This window comes from Propithecus coquereli, unplaced genomic scaffold, assembly GCF_000956105.1.
Source record: "Propithecus coquereli isolate 6110/MARCELLA unplaced genomic scaffold, Pcoq_1.0 Scaffold79, whole genome shotgun sequence".
Classification (NCBI taxonomy): domain Eukaryota; kingdom Metazoa; phylum Chordata; class Mammalia; order Primates; family Indriidae; genus Propithecus; species Propithecus coquereli.
In genome coordinates, this window is record NW_012154062.1 from 5,520,887 (window position 1) to 5,526,012 (window position 5,126).

Here is a 5,126-nt window from a genome sequence, read left to right on the forward strand (position 1 = left end):
GCTTCCCATTTTTAATACTTGATTCAGGACTTCGAGGTGTAGGTGTTGTTATTCCCAGGTACAGGTGAGGGGTCTATGGCTTGGAGGGGTTAAGTAGCACATTCCAGCTCAGCTGGCTGTTCAGTGGCAGAGCCAGTTCTCAGCCCCAGTTCTGCCGGGCTCTGAAGCCATTCCTCATGGTGTCTTTTTTTTTTTTTTTTCCCCAACTCTGACATGTGCCTTTCTTTATTGTAAAAGAAAAAAGCAGTCAACGACAGTGCTGGGGTGGGGGCAGGGCAGCTCCTGTCCTCCCAGCATGCCCAACCCGGGTGGAGGGCAGTGGGCACCTGGAGTCCCGGGGACACCACGGGCTGCGCCAGAAGAGCCGAAGCTGCGCTGCGTCCCGGATGCTCAGCGGATCGTATATTTGTCCCACTTTTTCTCGGGGTCATAGGGCTCCCAGCGGCTGGCGGGGAAGATGTGCTTGTTCTTCTCATACCAGCCCCTCAGCACCACCTTGCGTGCGTGGGACTCATCCTTCTCCACGGTGGCGTCACTGAGCAGCCGCATGTCATCATGCACATCAAAGTTAAAGAGTGGCCCACTCTTCCCTCGCGCCTTGGTGACGATGAAGTCGTAGAAGCTGTGATGATGGGGGATGATTAAGTCCTCCTTGATGTACATGAGCTGCTCGACCCCTGCTGACCTGAGCTCACTGAAGTCTTCACGAAGGATCTCAAGTGCCTTCTGCAGGAACTGCTGCATCGTGTTGCCTTTTTTCATCTTGACGGTCCGCCGGTGCCCAGAGCCATCCCAGTAGCTGAAGGCGATTTCAATCTCCTCCCTCTTGATCTTCTCCTGCTTGGCTTCCCACTCTTGCCGCAGCTCTTCCCGGAGCCGATTCTCCTCCTCCTCACAGTCTCGGTCAGGCAAAAAGCTTGTGTCCACATCCGGGTTCTTCCCCAATTTCCTCTTCTTTGTGGTGATCTCTTCCCTTTCCAGCTCCTCCTCGCCTCCCTCTTCCTCCTCCTCCAGAGTGAAGGACAGGCTAGAGATCTTCCGCTTGGCCTCCTCCTTGCGCTCCTTCTCTCGAAGTTTCTCCAGCTTCAGCTGCAGCTCCTTGGACTGCTCCTTCTTGGCCAGCTGCTTCTCCCGCTCCTTCACCAGCGCCTCCTGCTTGGCCTTCATGTCATTCAGGGTCACCAGACCCACGGTGCTGGACTTGAGCTTGGCCTCCACGGCATCGTAGTGTGCGGAGAACTTCTTGTCCATGTTGGATTTCATTGTGTTCTCCTCTGCGATCCGCTGCTTCATCTGCTCCATCTGCTCGCGCTGCTTCTCCCGCTGCTTCATCAGGTGCATGGCGCGGCCCGCCTCACTCGCAGTGCCCTTGTACTGAGCCATGGCGGCGGCCGCGGCGACAGCGACTGCGGCTCAGCTCAGTCTCGGCGGCGGCCGTGCAGTCCGCTGACGCCTGCGCCGTGACGTCAGCCGCCCTCATGGTGTCTTATGCAACACAAATGTTCTGTTGAGTCTGTCTCCAAAATACGTCTCGAGGCTGTCCACCTCCCTTTGTGCCCACGGGGGTGTCCACGCCAGGCTGCCATCTTGTAACTGGCAATTTACAATGGTCTCCCCGTTCTCCAGTGGACTTTCCACAGAGCTGCTGGGGGAATCATTTTAAAAGGTAAACCGGCTCATGTCATGCCTACATGTAAAACTAAGCACTTCTCAGCACACGAGCAGGCATTCAGTTCCCTTCTGTGTCAGGACCCAGCACTTGGCTGTTTTCTTAGAATGGAATGATGCTCCCTCCAATCTTCATCTGGCTAATTCTTTGTCATCTTTTGGGTCTCGGCTTAAAAATCACTTCCTTGTAGAGGAGAGACTTTTCTTGAACCCCTAACCTGAATTAAACCTTCCTTGTGCTTGGAGTTTCTTGTAGGCAAAGAAAGGAACATGATGAGTTACAGAAATCCCATCGTCGGAAAGGAGAGAATGCCAGGTCTTCCTGGTGAGAGTCTCCTTTGGCCATGAAGAAAAGAGATTTCCTTCCAGGGCCTTCTATAGGAATCATAGGCCAATGTAAATGAGATTATCCTCAGAAAAAACCCATAGGATTAAGGGTGGATAGAAAAAGCTAAAAGGTCCCAGAGGTGTCTGTGGGCGGGGTTGGCCAGGGAAGGGCCCACAGAGGAGGCAAGAACTTGCTTTGCTGATGGGAAGGATTCAGAATAGCTTGAGGGGAAGACAGAGCAGACAGAGCTTGGTTAAGTGTGGGAATCGTGAAAGAGCTAACACGTTGCCCGGGGTGTCGGAGGTGCACGGCCTATCTTAGTTTTTTCCTAGCCCCTGAAGGTTACTGTTTGCCTCCCGATGATGCCTCCACTGTGGTATCCAGTGTGACCTTTAGGCAAGTCTGCAAAGGGGCTGATCCCTGACCACACCTTCTTCCTTCTTCCCCACACAAACAGTTTTGCAAGTCTGCAGCAGGGCTGGGACCCAGAGAGCACCTGCTTAAGTGTCTCACCCCAAGTGCAACTCAGTCCCAGGACCCTAACTCATGCCGGTCAGTGTCTGACCTTAGCCTGTCGGGTTATCGTCCATTTATGCTGAAAAGAGCCCAGGAAGCCTGCCCGCGAGCTGTGGGGAGGAAGGGGAGAGTGGCAATAGGAAGAGAGGAGGCTCTGGACACAGTCGTTCAAACATCCTTTCCAAGAACAGCTGACTTAGTTTCTTTGTATTGTCAAGGAGGCTTTTAAAGAGCAGCTGCCTGTTATTAATCCCGTTTGGGCTGGTCCTCTCCCGCCAGCCTCGCGCTCGGGCTGTGCCAGCATAAACGGCCTGGTGGAAGCGGAGGCCGCGCCGAGTGACGTCAGTGGCTGGGTCTCAGCGTCAGATCTCAGCCCAAGCAGCTGAGAACACAGCGCCTTGGTCCCCTTCCAGTGAGAATATAAAATACTCTACCCACTGCCTGAGAAGGCCTGAGAAGCTTGGGGGGCACCCGGTGGGGGAGACGGAAGGGCCTCCAGAGCCAAACCCAGGTGTGACTGATCTTGCATGAAGGGAGGGTGTAGGTTGCCAGCGTCCTGTGACTTAAGAGGTGGCCAGTAGTCCCCAGGGACTATTGGGGGAAGGGAGAGGGGGTCCTGGGAGCTGCAGAGCCCCAAGTTTGGATGCAGGCATTTGCAATTTGTTGACCTTAGACAAGCTAACAAGCACCTCTGAGCAGCATGGCCTCAACTGTGTGATGTGAGTAATGATACTGTACCCACCTCGGAGGTGGCTGTTGGGATTACAATGTTTCCTTATGTGAAGGGCCCGACGCAGTGTGGTGCACAATAGATGTTCAGTTAATCCTCCCTACCTCTTTCCCTTTTCCCTCCTTCCTTTCTCTTCCTCTCCTTCCCTCATGTCCTCTTCCTCTTCTAGAGAAAGCTAACACAACGGCGTGTAGGGGTGGTGTTGGTAAAATCAATAAAGAACAAGCCCGTTCTTGTACAAACCCTGAAAGGCTTAGGAATCGGGCACCGGGGCTCTGAACGCAGAGGCCCAGGGACGGGGCAGAAGCAGAAAGGCTGGTGGAGAGTCTGTGTAAGGAAGCATTAGACATGCACGTGTTATCTCCCGTTTTGGGTAACCGGGCAACTGTCCCTCTGCCTGCCACTGCACCTGAGATGCCTGGAATTCTGAATTCTGGTGCCCAGGTGATGTGCTGGAAGCAGGGGGGGGTCAGTGACACTTTGCACGCTGCACAGGGAGGTTCCCTTGGCCCTGTCTACTGCGGGGCCAGCTCCACACAGGCAGCCAGGTGAGGTGAGAGGTGACCGTGTTCTGGGGAAGTTGGCCTGCCTCAGACACGAGACCTGACAGAAGGGTTGGATTCTCCCTCAAACTCTGGAGAAGCTCACGAGGCAATAAACCCTGCCCGTGCACAAGGAGCCTCTAATAAATGTTTAGTGTCCGATTACCAGGTAGGAAAAGCCAAGAATCCCCCAAATTCGAGGCATGATGTGAAAGATGGAGACTCTGAGAGAGAAGGGAAGAAAGAGATGATTGGGGGGGGGTGTAATAAAAATTAAAGATATGAGATATGAGGAAATAATAGGATGTTATGTAAAGAAACACTGAGAATAGGAAAGGGCTTTTGAAAATCAAAATGACTTTGGGTAACTGGCTCACAAGTTGCTTCCCCACCTTAAGCGCTGCCATTGCCCTGGGACAGCCCTCCCAGCACACTGGTCTCATCCCAAGATCAACTGTCCACACTGCAACCGACAAAGTCTGATGAGCGTAGGGGTCAAGGTGTGAATAAGGGTCAGAGCGGTTGAGCCAGATAGCGTGGGGGCCGGGTGGAGAGGGGCTTTTACATTAACAGTGGAAAGCTGGGAGGATACTCCAGCTCTAGTACTTGGGGCAAAGTAAAGTGCACATTCCCCACTGCACGGGGAGGTAAAGGGAAGTGATAATGGTGGGGAAGAGTGAGCTCTAGACAAGGCAAGTTGTCGGAGGGAACTCCTTTTGAAGGTGAGGGTGGGTTTTGCAGTTAAGGGGGGTGGTGGGAAGAGGGGCGTGCACTGAGATATGGGTTAGGAGAGAGCCATGAAGCTAACTGGTTTTAAGGGTTTGATTGAAAAGCTTTGCAGAAATGTTCTTTTGCTGGAAGAGAAACAGACCTCAAGAATTCTCAAAATAAAGATGGAGGTGGGTCCTCTAATTTCAGTGTAATCTCTCTACCACTTTAAACTAAAACCAAGCTCACTTTACCGTGGCAAGCAACACAACTGAGTCTTATTTGAGGAAGGTCTAATCCTTCCCCTGGAGTGATTGACCCAGCCTGTTGCAAAACAATAACACCTACCGTTAGTGTTAAGCAGTGGGTACACGTGCCCTGAAACTGGCCAGCTGGTAGCAGGTTTAATCAGATTCCTCATAGTTTTGAAATGCCCCTTCCATGGAATGGGGCAGGGGGAGTTCCACTTAATTCTGACACATACAATTATCCGCTAATGTCTGTATTGCAGAGTACATTGGGAGCTTCTTGTGAGTAGGGGTGATATCTTATCCTAGTACTCGGTCTGTCTCTCAATGCCTACCTCAAACTAGGCTTTCAATCTGTGCTTGTTGACTGAATGAATCCCAAAATT

At 52.5% G+C, this 5,126-nt stretch overlaps 1 pseudogene across 1 annotated transcript; it reads right to left on the reverse strand.

Moving 5' to 3' along the window:
- Positions 1–296: 296 nt before the first annotated feature.
- On the reverse strand, positions 297–1,407 carry LOC105825237 (annotated as a pseudogene). Its single transcript, XR_001138252.1, has one exon. The product of XR_001138252.1 is annotated as a protein FAM50A pseudogene (transcript).
- Positions 1,408–5,126: the final 3,719 nt, after the last annotated feature.